General features: G+C 38.7%; 1 protein-coding gene across 1 annotated transcript in view; it reads left to right on the top strand.

Annotated features, from left to right (window-relative positions):
• The first annotated feature begins 17,134 nt into the window (after nucleotides 1-17,134).
• cacna1g (calcium voltage-gated channel subunit alpha1 G) overlaps nucleotides 17,135-18,004 on the top strand; it is a 133,851-nt gene continuing 132,981 nt past the window's right edge. The window contains exon 1 of the mRNA XM_088323893.1: nucleotides 17,135-17,205. The gene's annotated coding sequence lies outside the window, so the exon portion shown is untranslated. The remainder of the gene's footprint in view (nucleotides 17,206-18,004) is intronic.

The raw sequence follows: 18,004 nt of genomic DNA on the forward strand, positions 1-18,004 counted from the left end.
CATCTTTATAGAGCATATTATTTTATGAAATGTTTATTTTTTAGGACAAAACAATACAGGTTACTTATACAAGCTTTAAACATACTTATAGAAACTATGAACATACAAAATATAGCAATGAAGCAACTTACGAACAAATTCAACTTACGAACGATTGTCCGGAACCTAACTTGTTCGTAGGTTACCTGTAATTTGACTAGGTCTTTTTTTCTGTAACTGTAACGGAATAACATTATATTTTCCTGTATCCATATTTACCTAACGCCGTTACATGTATTCCATTTCTTCCAAACCTTGGTCCCAACACCGCTCGCCAACATGAACTGAATCGAACCGAATGCAAAATACTCCAGATTAATTTCATTAGCCGCTCTTAACACACACTTTACAATCTTACGGGGACGAGGAGTGTGCAAGTGTGTAATTGCAGCCACATGTGCTAGCATTCCTGCGCAGCACATAGCGTCAACACTCATGACATCCCACAATGCCCAAACACTACCAGGCAGATTTACTTACCATGACAACACCCTTCTAAGCCAAAGAGGAAAGACTTGCTTGTTTTAAAGTGTAAACATTTCCTTTTGTTGTCATGGAGAGACGTACGAGGTCTGCACGACATGCGTGTGTTTGAACTTTAGAGTCGCTGTATGTGGGTTTGCGTGACAAACGGCAGCGTAAAATTGCTATAAGCCACCCACTGTGCAGCGAACCGTCAACACGTTTCCCCTCGTTTGTTCTGTACTTGCTAAAAACGAGGAGCTACCGTAATTTCCGCACTGTAATGGGCGCCTAAAAGCCTTCATTCTTTTCAAAAGCTGACCATGCGCCTTATAATATGGTGCGCCTTATATCTGGATCAATATTGAGTCGCAACAGGTCCGACGACGTCTTTGGTGAGCTGCCCCAGCTGAAAAATATTCAGGTTTCTTGTTTCCGACTAATCGTGATGTTTTTGTGATTCAGATTCAGATTCAGATTCAGATCTACTTTATTGTCATTCTAGTACACGTGTATACAGAACGAAATGTCGATGCATCTGACCCCCACAGTTTCCTTGAATGTACAGATATAAATAATGTTGTATTGTATTTTGGCTACGTATAGTATTTTACCATAGTGCCGATAGTGCAAGAAGAGTAGCTAACCAGATGTGCAAAATGGGCAGTCAGGTTAACAAGTCAGGTACACAGTAACATTAACACTGTAACAATAACGCTGTAATTACAATAGTGCAGAGAGCAATGTGCAAGGAGTGGCAAGAGTATGTTTTTACATGATTTATCTTATCCTGAATCCTAAGAGTTTTAGCATTCTAATCATATTTCAGTGACAGGTGACATCGTATCGTGGACGTGTCTGAGACGCGTACTTGCTTCTCAACATTAAGGGGTTAAAAAAGTTTGATCGACCTATCTGACTGTTTTGTTGATGTTTCTACTGTAGTGCCTTATAGTCTGGTTGGCCTTATTTAGAAATATATAAGTCAAAAGACTATGTTTTGGGGGTGCGAACGTATTTTCATTTGACCAATTGCCCACCGTTAGGCACTACAGACCCCTTAAAAACAAGTACTAACAGGCTCGGTGTGGAATCTAAACCTCTATTACTTTGGTTCAGTCTGCCCACATGTGAAGTAAAAAGACAAAAGTTTGAATTCGGATCGGAGTGAGACTTTTGTTGCTTCTTGCAAGAAGGACACCGGCCGAATGTGTCCTAGTCATTGTTTGTTCCGCCTTTTTATGCAGTTCCAGTCGTGAGAGTGCGAAGCCGCATATGACTAGAAAATCAATCCTTGAAGACAGCTGGATCATGAGTTTAAACACAATGAACAATGGTGACCTTCACACAGTACGCGAAACAGAAAACTAGCTTCTTTCAGACAATTTCATCAGGATATATCTGTTTGATAACAACCCATTTTAACTCAAGCACAAATAGCCGGAGGCTGTTTTCCTATATTGAGGAAACTTAACGAGAAAATCAATCATTGAAGATAGCAGGATATGTTTGGGACATTGTGTTTTTTAGCAGAAGTGCAATGAGACCATACATTGTTCTTATGGGTTGAATATAGGATCACATCGTCCTCAGCGAATCTGAATTTATATTATAAAAAGACACACATTTATAGTCTGATTGACCCTACACTCAGCTTCTTCTCCAAAGCCATCACCACCCTAAACAAGCACACAAATCTCTGAACATATCTTGCGACTTTTTTTTTCTTTGTCCGATAAGAAGTTGGATGGTAGTCTTCAAAAGCCTGTTAAAATATGCAAACAAAGTGTGAGTGAGACTACTATACCCTTTATATTTATTTTAGCAATACTCCCATTACTCCCGTCCTATATAATTAATGTTCATACGGTGAAAATAAGTTATACACATGATTTTTAAGTTTAAACATCTATCAAATAACTCTGCAAATGGATATAAAAACACATGAATAGAGTGGGAAAAAACATGAAAAATGCAAACGAACCTATCAGCATGAAATGCTACGAGACGTTTATATTTTATTCATGTTTATATATATTTATATTATATATGGTATATTATTCATACATTTTTAGTATTTTATGTAGACAACATTTTACAAAGATTTTTTTTTATATATTCCTAATCCTTACCCTTGGTATTTGTTTGTTTCATTTTTACAAGAAAAGAGGAAATTTTAAGTTGTGTTACTCAAAAACTTATTTTTGCACCATCTTACCTGAGTACATTTCACCTTTGAATACAGTTTTTCCCCACCATCAACCTCAAAGATGCAGATCCCCGTCAGTTCGAAGGCCTCATGGATGTCACCGGGTGCTTTGCTGTCGTTAGCACTGATTGCTAATTGGCTTTCCCCGCTCCTCTAAATATTTGAACAACTTAATATCCTTTGCATGCAATACCGTGGTTTTTTCTCTCTCTTTGAGATCGTATATTCCGTCCGTGCGTGCATGAGCAAATTACAGTAGCGTGCCTTTGCAAACTTATCTAATATTCACCGGCGCTGCGTCGCAGATCAGATGAGTGGCAACGATAAAGCTCTACTCCAGTTAATCACGCCAGTTCCTGTGTATTTTTCTCATATCGCGGCTACGTATTTTTCTGGCTTTTTTTCCCGTATTTTACGATTACTAGCTGACCCTGAGGCAACCCTGTTTATGCATCTCCCAATGCGAAAGAGCATGTGTTGCCTTCGGTGGCTAACGCACGTCCTGGAAAGCAGTCGTCATCTGTTTTGGGTTGCCAGGTATTTTGGATGTGGTTCTAAATTCGCTTTCTAAACAAAAATAAAGGAATTTATTTGAATTGTTTTTATTGTCATTGATATCAACGTTGTGATACAATGGGTGCGACGAGATAAGACATGACTTCAAAGAGAAAAGAGTGACAAAAGACTAATCAGGATAAAATCCAGAAAAAATCTATATTTACAAAGTAGTGCTCAGAGACTGGCCTAACGCAATGAAAAGGAATAGTACATCTTACGGAGGCGAGGTGCTCGAGTCTTTTCCGGATTATGAGACAAACGTAACTGTGTGTGTTTGTGGAGGCTAGACATTTTTGCAAAACTGAATTTTTGTGATTGTTTACATTCATATTCGTAACAAAGTGTTAAGTTTTGGGGTGATGGACCCATGTGGGGGGAACAGAAACCGAAGTAGAGCTGCTGGATGGTATTTATTGACCAAAATCGGAACCAAAGTAAAACACAAAGAAGTGGTCACAAAGCAACTAAAACTAAAAAAATATCCGAACAAGAAACCAGAAACAATAGTGCAATAAAAGGAAGTGCAATAACATTTAGCAGAAACAAAACAAAAAAAAACACAAGGAATATATTTTCACCGTTTAACGCAATAACATTTAGAAGCAACAAAAAACACAAAAACCCCAAATAATTTGCTAGATATGTTTTCACAGTTTGTGCACTCATTTAGGGTGGTGATTGCCCTGGAGAAGAAGCTGTCTCTGAGCCTGTTTGACCTTGTTTTAAGAGACGTGTAGCAGCAAGAGAGGTGGTCGAGGTAGGGTGGGAAGTGTCTTTTATAATGTTGATGGCTCTGCTAAGGTAACACAGTGTCCTCTAAATTGGGCAGAGAGCAGCCGGTGATCTTTTGGGCTATGTTGATTACTCTTGGTATGTTTTTTTTGTCAGAAAATGAATATAAAATTCATCAGTAACTTAAAAATCAACATTATGATTTGCCTTAAGATCGTCTTCATAAGGAAAAAAAAGAAATTATGTGAAGGTACAAGAATGATGTCCTTTAAAAAAAGAATAATTTCAAGAAATAATTAATTTGTCAAAAGGCTTTTCATTTAAAATCTGATTTTTTTTCCGAGCTTTTTATTTTTTTATTTTTTCGGGGATCATAGATTTTTTTTTTATAGTTTAGCATGTAAAGATTCAGAAACAAATGCAAAACTCTTGTGCATTTTATTTTTCTAACCAATTGATTAATCAGTCCGTTAATCAGGTAAGATAAAAAGGCTTTCATTTTAATCTCTGCATTTGAAATCTAAATTTTTCAGATGACTTTTGTAAAAGTCAGTTTCATTATATTTTTTAATTATGAACATGTAAGGTTAAAAAAATATATGCAAAAATGTTTTAATTTGCTAGTTGATTAATCAATCGAATAATCAGAGGAGATTAAGAAAAAGCCTTTCATTTTAACCAGGCATTTCAAATATTTTTTTTAAAGATTATTTTTTTCATTTGTTGTTTAGCTTGTGGGGCAGCACGGCGGGGCAGTGGATAGCGCGTGTGCGGCGCAGTTCCTGGTTTTGTGAGATCAAACCTTCCTGTTCGGAGTTTGCACGGTCTCCCCGTGCTTGCGTGGGTTTCCTACGGGCACTCCGGTTTCCTCCCACATTCCAAAAACATGCCTTTCAGGTTTATTGGCTGGTCCAAATTGCCCACTGCCTGAAGAAAGCTGGGATGGCCTCAAACACCCCCGGGACCCTACTGAGGATAAGCAGTGCAGAAAATGGATGGACGGATGTTTAGCTTGTAAAGATTGAGAAAATATGCAAGAATGTCCAACGTTTTGATTGGATTATCGATCAATTACTTAAGTGGGATAAAAAGCATTTTAATTCAATCCCTGCATTCAAAATTACATTTTTGTTTCGTTTGATGCTTTTCTTAAATTTGTTTTATCATAATTGAAGTACTCATTTAGCAGGGGTCTCCAACGTGGGTGCCCCATAAGGACAGCTAGGGTGCCTGCAAACCTGTGCTGGGTCATATTTGTTTTTGAGTAAAATATATTTTTCAGTAGTTGACTGAGTGTATTAACCCTAGCTTCAATCCTTTACCTGTTAATAACATAGTAACAACATAGTTATAACATGATAAGTTATATTAGAAATTTAGCTCTTACCTTGAAAAAGGTTGGAAACCCCTTGTTGTTTAGCACTTAAAGATCCAGAAAATTGCGCAATAGTATTCAATGTTTTAATTTGATAATGACAACATAAACAATCCCAAATATTGGTCAAGAATTTGACCAATATAATGAAACGATAATTACGTTTTTGAAAGAAATATTTCCCTAGAATTTTGTTTGGACGTCAACAGATTTCTATAAATTTCGTTTCAATTCAAATACAATTAAGTCTGTTTCTTTTCCTAGAATAATAAAAAGAGAGCCCTGTATACAAAGCTGAATTATTTATTCCAAAAGTATCAAAACGATTATAGATAAAACATCTTGGTGACTCATTTTCCGAAGAATTACTTGTAGATTTTCCAATTAGTCATTGAAAAATTAAAAGCCCAGTATTTAGTACATGTCCACAAGATATATATATATATATATATATATATATATATATATATATATATATATATATATATTTAATTCCTGATTATAATATTGTTTTGAAGTATTCACCTTTATGACAACTTTAGAATCAAACTGACATGTTATTATGTGACTTTGACAACAATTTGCATTCAGAATACTTTCAGTACTGAGCACCTGATAAGACGGGCTCCACTAATACTGTTATTATAGAAACATAGCTGCAGTTGTTACAGAATCTGTCCGAAATTTCTTTTGGTAGACGCGACTTCACAGCACGTCCCGATGATGGACTGTGTTGCTTAGCAACTCCGCCGTCCACGGAGGCGAGGTGCTCGGGTCTTTTCCGGATTATGAGACAAACGTAACTGTGTGTGTTTGTGGAGGCTAGACATTTTTGCAAAACTGAATTTTTGTGATTGTTTACACTCATATTCGTAACAAAGTGTTAAGTTTTGGGGTGATGGACCCATGTGGGGGGAACAGGAACCGAAGTAGAGCTGCTGGATGGTATTTATTGACCAAAATCGGAACCAAAGTAAAACACAAAGAAGTGGTCACAAAGCAACTAAAACTAAAAAAATATCCGAACAAGAAACTAGAAACAAAAAACAAACCTAATGCAGCAATGACAGAGGAAATAAAAAATGACCCGACCACAAAAGGATCCAGGGGAAAGATTCCACATCCCTGTCCCGGTGGCAACTTTTGATTTCCTGTCTCTGTGGCAGAAGAATGCCCCTCAGAAGTGCCTGGTCTCCTGTCCTGGCGGCGAGGAGAAAGCCCCTCGGCCGTGCCTGCTTTCCTGTTTCGGCGAGAAGACTCCTCAATTACACCTGGTTGTCTGTTCTGGCTGTGAAGAGAAAGCCCCTCGGCCGCGCCTGATTACCTGTCTGGGTAGTGACAAGAAAACCCCTCAAATGTGCCTGGTTTCCTGTCTCAGGGGCATGGACCTCAAGACATCCCATTGCTGCAGCCTTCTTTTTAAGTTTTTGTTTTCTTGGAGGGCTGTCTCATATCCGTGTTGTACGTCCTGTATCACCAGAGAAAACTGGGCACAGGTGTGTCCAATCACTACACACCTGACCCAATTATACGGAACCCTTTATAAGGACATTTTGATCAGCAGACGTTGTCGGCTCATTTTCACTTCCAACACCACGCCAAGTTTGTTTTCTTATATTTCTGGTTTCTTGTTTTGTTTGTAAATTTTGTTGTTCTTTTGAACTCTTGTTTATTTGTCACTTTGTACCTCCTTTTTAGTATTAAATACCATCCACGTCTTTTTGAGCACCCCTGCCTTCAGTCCCTGCTTCCCCCACATGGGTCCATTATTCCCCTCAAAACTTTACACTAAGAACTATTAGAAAAAGCTCTCTTTTTCTCCATCACCCCCTATTTTCATTGCCCCCAACAATGCGACCCTATTTTTTGCCCGAACGGCATTAAATGCCAGCTCCTGACTCAGTTTGCCGATAAAAAGCCAAGTCAGCAAGCTTCTTGTGTTGTAAGGATTTTACGTCGCTCACGTCAAGACACTCGGCTTACCTTTTATCGGAGAAATTCGCCACTCGGAGCACCGCTGAGGCATCTTATTCAAACATTTAAAGAAAGTATCAGAGGGATGTTTAATGCTTTTTCCCCCCAGATACGAACACTCAGCTTTTTACTGATACCCAGCACCGGTAACATTAGTAATTTTGAATGATAACATTTCTCCAAAAACAAATGTCTGTACGGATATTTTGTGCACGTCTTTGAGTTTCAATAAATCTAGATGGCCAGTTTGAGGCTGTTGATATCAATTGCAAGTACTGATACCTCAGGGTATGATATGGTATAGACCAGCTGTTTTCAAATGGTCTGACTTGATGACCCACCAATTCCAGTCTTGTGTATATATATATATATATATATATATATATATATATATATATATATATATATGTGTGTGTGTGTAAATACATATGTATATTGTTAGTACCAGAACGGAGACAGGAACCCCTCGCGTAATGTTTCTCACAGTTTTATTGGGAAGAAGGGAAAGGAGTGCACACACGATCCGGAGATTGCTGGTTGCAGGGAGTAGGTCTTTAATCCCACTTCTGCGGCGAGCGATGGCGGTGTCCGGAACGGAAAAAAACGGGTCAGTAGCTGGGATAGAAGAGCATAAACGTGATCGGGATTGGAAACAAGTCGAAAGCCAGGAGAGGAGAGTAGACGTGATTGAGAACAAAAACCGATCGTTATTCAGGACGGGGGAACAGACGTGGTCGAGATCAAAACAGGTCGTAATTCGGGACCAGAGAGCAGACGTGGTTGAGATCAAAACAGATTGTAACGGGAGACAAACAGGAGCAAAAAACAGGCGAACAGGGAAAAAGGACTTGCCGTGTAAAAACAGAGATTCGCAGACGGACCGACCAAAAGGAGACTGACAGGACAGAGTATAAATACTGACAGGGAGCCAATCTGTCAACTAGCTGCAGCTGGTGCCACACGGGCGGGGCCAATTGGGCACCACTGCAACCATGACATATATGTAGTGTGCATTAACGGCATCTACTGTGTAATTGACCTTCTGTTTTTTTCTTATTCTTAGCATTGAAAACAAATGTGCGACGCACTTTTGGATTTTTTAATATGATTTGGTATCGACCGATACTTTGCCTCAGGATACGACCTGGTATCGACCAAGACTTTGTCACAGGTTACGACCTGGTATTGACCAACAGATCATTCAGGATTTGATCTGGTAACTAACTATAGGCTGCTTTAGGATGTGACTCGGTAATGACCGATACGATGCCTTAGGATAGGGCCTAGTACCGTCAGATACTACGCCTCAGGATACAACCTCATATCGACCAAGACTATGTCACAGGTTACAACCTGGTATTGACCGACAGATGCTTCTGGATTTGATCTGGTCGCTAACCATAGGCTGCTTTAGGATGTGACTCGGTAATGACCCATACGATGCCTTAGGATAAGGCCTAGTACTGACCAATACTACGCCTGAGGATACAACCTCGTATCGACCAAGACTATGTCACAGGTTACGACCTGGTATTGACCGACAGATGCTTCAGGATTTGATCTTGTAGCTAACTACAGACTGCCTTAGGATGTGACTTGGTAATGACCGATACGATGCCTTGGGACAGGGGTAGGGAACCTATGGCTTGGGAGCCATATATGGCTCTTTTCATGAGTACGTATGGCTCCGAAATAAAACGTCACTATTGCACATCTCTCCGTGGCGTTCCAAAGTCAAGTGATTTCATCCCGATTTTGCTCCATATAAAGCTGAAGCAACTTAATGCAGAAGTTTGATAAGAAACCATTTAAACTGATAAATAACAACGCTGGCAAACGACTTTGATTGGGTGAGCAGTACAGGTGGGCGGATCTCTGCAAACAGCACAAGGCAATTCCTTCTCTCTCTCTCGCTCAGTGCAGTATACACCGAGAGTGAATATGACGATATGCTTATCGTTTGCAGTAATTTGTGACATTCTTACAAAAGAACTTTGCACGCACATTTGAAACTATTATTAAGGACAAATTTCATCGAAAAAAATTGCCTCAACACACTTAACTGAAGGTGGAAGACAAATTGTAAATGGCATATTTACCATGATTTGGGACACAGGATTTGGTATTATTGTCACATACGTGTCAACCTCCACGGCTCCATGCCTGTACAAACTGTCGTATTTTCCCGTACAAAATACAAAATAATCGTACACCATTTTTTATTTTTTTCGGAATGATGCATGATGGGAAATCCCCAGGCGGAAGACGCATGCGCACATTAGCATTAAAGGGCTAGTTTTGTTTGCAACAAAAAATAACGATACCGAGATAGAGGCTTCCGCAGCGAACTCCTTTGACTTGGTTGATTTGGCGTTTCGTGATAGTCTGTGTATACCAGATGGTACCCATCATTGACAAATTTGCGTTTTTCCGTACAGATTTCCTTGTAAGTCGTACTCGTCATAAAATGCATTAAAAACTTACTTTGTACGGCAAAACCATACAGGTTGACAGGTCTGTTATCATATCATACATTTGATTAAATCATCAAATGACACACAGTGAAATAAAATGTGCTGAAGAATTAGGTTTAGTCTAGAGAGCGTGTTTGGCAGTTTTTTCAATTTTGTCTGAAAATATATGATGTGGCTCTCTCAATTTATTTTTAAAACATTTTTTCCTTTTATGGCTCTCTGGGTCAAAAAGGTTCCTGACCCCTGTCTTAGGATATGACCTAGTACCGACCGATACTACGCCTCAGTATACAACCTTGTATCGACCAAGACTAAGTCACAGATTACGACCTGGTATTGAACAATACGATGATTCAAGATAGGATCTGGTATCTAACTAAAGGCTGCCTTAGGATGTGACTCAGTATCGACTGATCCTTAAGGATATGACGTTGAATGGGCATATGTGATGCTTCATGCTATGACTATGGTTTAATCAGTAATAAGCAAATAATACAATTCTTCAGGATATGACTGAGGATCAACTGATCCTATACTTCAGGATAGGTTGCCTTAGCATATGACATAGTATTGACCGATACAGTGCTTCAAGATTTGACCTAGTATCAAAGAATATGATGCCTCAGGATGTGACCTGGTGTCAAACTATACAATCCAACGATACAACCTGGTATCGACCAAGACTTTGTCTCAGGATACGACCTAATATTGACTGATATGATGCCTCTGGATATGACTTAGTACCTAACCCCGATGATGCGATATTAAGGATATGACATGGGATCGTCCTAGTACAATTCATTGCGAGGGTGGCAAGTCACGTGACTTCCTCTTATTTCTTGATAATTTTAAACTTTGTTTCCATAGTTGTCATGTTATTTGTTTCACCCTTTAGCATTATGTCTCATATCTTTGAATCCAAAAAGTATGACACCAACCTTTTTGGAGGTGAACGTTATGGTAGAGCTAGATCCACAAGGGATTCATTGGACTTTCTCTGGGAGAAGGTTAGGATTAAGCAGTCACTTAGTCGTATTTAAGTCGACTCGAGGAAACAGAAACTCACGCATGTTAGAGCCCGACGACAGGTTGCTCAGGCCCGCAGCAGTCAGCCTCAATATTTTATGAGCATCCTTTTTCCTCTCTTCCCTTTCATTTTTTGTTCTTTGTTCCGGTACATTCAGCATTCTCTTCTTAATAAAGAATTCCGGTTATTTTTTTTCTTTTTTCAAACAACTCTACTATGACAGTGACATGGATAGGGCCAAAGGAGAAAAACAATGTCACAGATTTTTTTGGGACACACTGTTTTTTGTGACAATTTACTGATTTCGAGTTAAATAAACAGTTCATATAAAATGAAAGATAAGACATTTTTTTCATGTAAATTTATTTTCAATTCATCAACAAATGAAACCAGTTTAGGGACACAGCCAATACATTTTGTTTCCAAAATCAAGAGCCTGCAGCTGGTGCAAAATGCTGCAGCGAGGCTTTTAATACAAGAAAGAAGATCACACTACCCCGATTTTAGCTAACCTGCATTGGCTCCCTGTTAGCTTGAGATGTGATTTTAAGGTTCTGTCGGTAGTATACAAAATCATGCTTGGACTTGCTCCCTCATATCTTTAAGATTCCATTTTCAAATATGTTACTGCTTAGGGCCTTCATTCGGAAAACATTGGTCTACTAGTGATCCCAAGACCCAAGAAGAAATCCGCAGGTTCGACAGCGTTCTCCATCCGGGCCCCGGTGCTGTGGAATTCTTTGCCCATTGAGATTGGATCTGCAACCTCAGTGGAACTGTTTGAATCTAGGATAAGACACAATTCTATTCTATAGTTTATGAATGACCTATATTTCACGTTGAAGATACAATATCTGTTTATTATTTGCTATTGAACATCCATTGCAGCCTGGTCATCCTGTAACGGGGATTACCTCACATGCGGTCCGTTCTCAAGGTTTCTTCATTTTCCTCATGTTGAAGTTTTTGAGTTTTTCCTTGCCCTCATGTAGGTTTTAGATCAGGGGATGGTGTCATAATAGTCCGTCGTTTGCAATAATCTATGGTCTGTGTAGCCCTTCGAGACTCCTTGTGATTAAGGGCGTCACAAATAAACATGAATTGACTTGACTTTAGATGATGGTGGTTCATATGTTGATGATTCTTAGAGAATATTTGGATATTTTATAAGTTTGAAGCCGGAAATATGACAAAATCTTGTGGGGGGCGTCAATACTTTCGCTAGGCACTGTATTACAGCCTACCTACGATTGCTCGTTGCTCGATGCCTTGTACCCAGACGTGACCGAAATCGAGGTCGATGATGCATTTCTAAACTTTCTGAGAAGAGTTTCGAAGTGCAAGAGCGGAACGGCGAATACTTGCAAAGGTGCTGATGAGATTTATCACGTTTTCCTGCCTAACGTGTGTGAATTCCGCGCCTTAGACTTTGTTTTCTCGCTTCTGACAGAGCATATCCCTGCGTATCTTCCCTCTAATTGAATCCGGCCCTCGGGGCATCGCTGCTCGTTTATACACCGACACCTCCGACGTGCGCCATGTTTGCCCGCACGTGCGTAAGGGGGTGTTGACACAGAACAACGTGCGCATTCTTTCCTTATTGTTTAATTACCACCCCCGGAGCTTGGGAGAGGAAGTGAACGAGGGCAGGAGGGGAAGAGTTATTGATTAAATTAGTCGGACGTTGCATTTTTAATGCTTTGCTTCGCTGTTGACTCTCTGACTGCGGATTTTATTTTCAGGCTTTTCTGTCTAGCGTGGTCTCCTCTGCAGCATTTTGACGTTTGTTTGGAATGTAAATGTGTTGAATGCAACTCCCCTGTGAGGTTTCGGTACACACCTTCACGACTGGAATACCTTATACTGGAGGAGTTGCTCAAAAAGTATATAGAAATGTGTTGCCTGATGAGCGAGACCAAGGGTGATAGCTCGAAGGCCACATGCTAGAAAAGGACCCTCTCATGGTTAGATATAAGAGGGAAATGGAAAAAGAAAGATCAATAGGGAGAATGAGAGAGAAAGAGGAAATAATGACTGAGAAAGATATAGAAAAAGAGAATAAGAAAGGGAAAATGAAAGAGAGAAATACTGAAGAGGGAGAGCGCTCGTCTTGGGATCAAGGGATCCCAGTTCGAATCCCGGCTCGTCCGTGTTACATGTCGAAGTGTCCTTGGGTAAGACACTGAACCCCTTATACCCCCAATAAGCACGTTAGTGTCTTACATGCTGCAATACAAGGCCACTATTGGGAAATGTGAAGCACACTGTAAAGCGCTTTGGGAAGTCATTGACTTGAAAAGCGCTATATAAATGCAGATCATTTCATTTCAAGATAAAAACATGAGAAAAAGTAAGAGAGAGCAAGACAGAGAGAAAGAGCATCAATGAGAAAAAAAGAGAGAAAGAAAGCCAAAGGAAGAAAGAAAGATAAGAAGAGACAGAAAGCGAGAAACATAGAAAAATAGAAAGAGATAAAGGAAAGAAAGACAGAAATAGGGAGAAGAAAAATAGAGAAAGGAAGACCGTGAGAGAGCAATGGAGAAAAAGAGAATGTGAGAAAGAAAGAGTGAAAGAAAAAAAGAAAGAAAGCAAGAAAGAAAGAGGTTGCAGATCGAATCTCAGAGGGCAGAGCATTCCACAACACCGGGGCCCGAATAGAAAACGCTCTCGAACCTGCAGATTTCTTCTTGGCTCTTGGGATCACTAGTATACCAGCATTTTCAGAGCGAAGGCTCCAGACCGGACCATAGGCGGAAATTATATCTGAAAGATATGAGGGAGCAAGTCCATGCATGATTTTGTATACTACCAACAGAACCTTCAAATCACATCTTAAGCTAACAGGGAGCCAATGCAGGTTAGCTAAATCTGGGTAATGTAAATACTTTTTTGTCTTTGTTAAAAGCCTCGCTGGGGCTTTTGATTCAGGACTTGCTTTTTTTCCCCCCCAGAAGATTTCAAGTTTTACTTCCCAGTTTAATGATCTTGCTAACCATCCCGACTGCTCTTTTTAATTACGTCCCTTTGGAGTCGGAGCTTCTTCCTGTCCGTGACATAATCCTGCATCTCCGTTCACACGCAGCCGTCATTAACCAATGGCGGTTTCTTTGTGGTCAACTCCTCCGATTTTGCCTCCAGACCAAATCTATTATACAACACTCGGGTTCAATCTCATATGAGCGCCTCAATCCATCACGTTCGGGTCCCGTATCAATGTTCATGGTGAATAATTCTCCCGCTCATGCATAAATGTATGAGCGGTGCCAATCTATGGATCCACCAGCGTCTGTTCGGTTCGGAGTGTGGATGAATGGATTGAAGTCTCAAGATATAAGTCAGTGAGAGGTAGATTGTCCGTGTCAATCTAGAATGATCTAAAATGAATTGTAAAGTAGCTGTCAGTACCTGGACCGCCACCTTTCCCAACCAGAGGGAGCGGCGGAACTGTGCACGCCTGCATCCCTACACATAATATTGACGCTTTGACAGCATAGACTGTTTGGTCATTGCCTAAACCCATCAAGGTATTTTAAACATATTCAAACTCAAAATTTAGCACTTATTCAAACGGTCAGGAATAATGCTACATACATGTCAATACATATGGTGTGAATCGTTAGTGTTAAAACATTAGACTAATCTGTAAAATCAAGAGATTGTGTGTTGAATTCAGGCTCTGTGAACCACTCTTTTTAATCCATTCACTGATCTGATTTAGGCGAATGTGACTCAAGCCGGTGAACTGATTGTTTGTTAATGCTACATCCATTGCGACCTGGTCATCCTTTTGATTTTATTTATAAATTTTGTGCTATATTTTTAACTATTTTATATTTACTTTTTTAAATATCATGGTTTGTTAATGCAAAATCCATTGCAGCCTGGTCATCCTGGAAGGGGGATTATCTCTCAAGGTTTTTTTTTTTCATTTTCCTCATGTTGAGGTTTTTGAATTTTTCCTTTCCTTCATGTAGGTTTTAGATCAGGGGATGGTGTAATAATAGTCTGTGAAGCCCTTAGAGACTCTATGTGATATAGGGTGTCACAAATAAACATGACTTGACTTGACTCATCCTGAGGTTTTTGAGTTTCTCCTTCCTCTCATGTAGGTTTTAGATCAGGGGATGGTGTAATAAGTCATTAGTTTGCAATAATCTGTGGTCTGTGCAGCCCTTTGAGACTCTTTGTGATTAAGGGTGTCAACATGACTTGACTTGACATTGCCATTGTCAAGTTTATTGTCAAATATGCTATATGCACAACACACACCATAAATAAAATAACGTCCTCTACCCCCACCTGCAAAGGTGCAATGAACAAGACACAGATACAAATAATAGGTAAAAATAAGTAAGCATACAAAATCTAAACATATTTAATGCTAAGAATAAAAATGTAATAGTCACAGCATGTTTCTTTCTTGTTTCTTATTTTTTGTTTGGCCATTTTGTTGCTTTGTTACTTTATACCTAGCTTGTGTTATTGAAACATATATTTTGAGCATGTTTTCTGCTTCCCTGCACATGGGTCCACCGCCTAACAGTAGTGGAATTTGCAGAATTTGAATGTAAAACTGACTTGGTTAAGAAATAATGTGAATATTGTCAATGTGTTCAACAAACCTGATTCACTTTTTTATTCTACTGGCCCTTATTATGTATTCAATATTTTGGATTTGTCTTTTAATTGTGAGCCAATTATTTTTGATTGACAGACGATCGGCTCTTATATTGTTTCTCGTACCATATAAATTGACTTACATGCACCCCATCAGCCCCCATTCTAACTGTAATTTGTTTCTATGGTTGTATTTATTGCTTGTTTGTTTAATTCTTGTTTTTTACGTTTTATATTTGGTGTACAGAAACCTTGGGTGAAAGACACTTTTGAAATAAAATGTTTCATTACTATTTCTCCATTAATATTCTCATCAAGTAAAAGTAAGATCAAGCCTAAAAATTTAAAAATATTTAAAAAATATATTGACAATTACATTGATTCACAGTCCTGAACACGTAGCAAACCCGAAACTTTACTACTACTTCCGGTTTTTAAATAAATACTTTTATTTTGAGTTTGTTTCCGGTCTAGCTTCGTTTGACGTTAGTTAACTTAATACCAATAGAGTGCGGAAAGTTTGCGAAGAAACTTCGAAAAGCACGTTCATTATTCACTGGCACCTCTTCATAAAAGGCAAATGTATATTTCGAGTCATTTGGATATGTTTTATGTTTATAATGTAAGCAACTTTAGCGAGGTTTAATGTAGGTTTAATTTTTCGGATTTTACGGTCAATTACGGTGAGTCAAGGTGATACACGGGTGCCAGAACGTGATAATTGACAATTTTTTTTTTGTTCATTTTCACAGTAATTTTCCCCAGTCATAATTTCATTTTTATATACGTTTTTCTGCCACATGACGAATGCTTCTGTTGTCATTTTTAGCGCCGTTTCTGTTGACCCAACGACGTTCCAGGTCCAAAGGATAAACGAGGAAATGGACCCTAATTCGATAAAACGCAGGCAGGTCATTCTTCTCTGTGGAGGTTTCCTATTTTTATTTCTAGGCTCTCATAAACACACACTCACATAGGCGACGGACACTTTATCTTAATATTGTTGTACTGAAATGATTCACAGTGCTGACTGGTGATAATATTTCTGCACTGTATTTTCTTTTTGCTATTTTAAGGAGTAACCCTTATTTGAGATTTTGTTTATGTCCCAAAACAGTGTGGTGCGAATGGTACACGCTAAAAGTTTTTCGCTTAAAAAAGCCTCATGTACATTGGTTGATTTCTTTTTCATTTTATTTTCTGCCCTCACGGAGTAAATGTTAGTTGTGTCCGTCCGTGTATAGTGTAAGTCCACGTTTTTGACTAGCTATACACGAAAACCGCTTATAAGCAGACAGGGTAGGGTTACTTTAACTTGATTACTTTCAATTACTTTTGGATTACTCCAATACCAAATATGCTAATGAAAGACAAAAGAAACTAAATATGAAAAAAATGATGACTCACAGCACGTGGTAAGCTTTCTCTCCTGGCTTTGATCTCTTTGATCTCGGGCAAAAGTAACATAAAATGCGTCCGAAACAAAATGAAAATAAATCCAAACAGCTTGCCAACATCATTTTTTCCATTCCATGTATTCCGTTACTCCCAAAGCCTGCACAAAATTTAGTCATTTTATTCATATTTAGTTTTTGTCTTTTATTAGCGTATTTGGTATTGAAGTAATCCAAAAGTAATTGAAAGTAATCAAGTTAAAGTAACCATACCAGAAGGGTCATAACGATGGAGCTCGCTTTTGGAGTGCTGAGGGAACAAGAACAGTATTTGGTTGGATTTGGTGAGTGAAATCATCCTTTATTTAATGCGAAAGGTTTAATGTGGAAAAGTGTATTTACCTAATGATGTCGCTCCCGTTTTCCCCTTGTGTTAACAAAACATACACAGTTATTCGTTTGTCTCTAAATATTTAAACCAGGGGTCGGTAACCTTTTTGTTCCAAAGAGCCATGAAAGCAAACATATTTTTAATTATTTTTTAGAAAGAGAGAGTGCCACACCATATTTTTTAGGACGGAATTTAACAAAACTGTCACACAAGCTCATTAGACAACAGCTAATTCTTCAGCGCATTTTATTTCACTGTGTTTATGTTTGATGATTTGATAAAATTCTTGTGAAATAATACAGATCCTATGTTTCATATCAATATAAATATACTGCTTAACATTTGTCCCCCTCCTAACGTTATTTAAGGTTGTTAAGGCTCATAATGACCCTTTTTGTCCAAAGTAATGGATTTAAAAACAAAGTGCAAGCAAGGTTCTCTAGTAAAAATGTCACAAAATACTGCAAACGAGAAGGATACCGACGTATTCAGTGTTCATTTTGCCTCTGAAAAGTGATGGGTCCTGGGGACTTGCATGCTCAAAAATCTATGGGTCCCAACAGAGATCTATGGGTCCCCAAAATGTAGTGTTATTGAGGTTGAAATTGTAAATCGGCGACAAATATATAATATAAATCTATATATTTATTCAGTTTTAATCATCACAGTTTATTGGTAATACAAATCAGTTATCACTTCAAGATTTTTCAGTTCACAACAATATTGTACATTATACAAAATAATATTGCTGA

Source organism: Urocampus carinirostris, chromosome 19 (genome assembly GCF_059441175.1).
Source record: "Urocampus carinirostris isolate Australia breed hairy pipefish chromosome 19, RoL_Ucar_1.0, whole genome shotgun sequence".
Classification (NCBI taxonomy): domain Eukaryota; kingdom Metazoa; phylum Chordata; class Actinopteri; order Syngnathiformes; family Syngnathidae; genus Urocampus; species Urocampus carinirostris.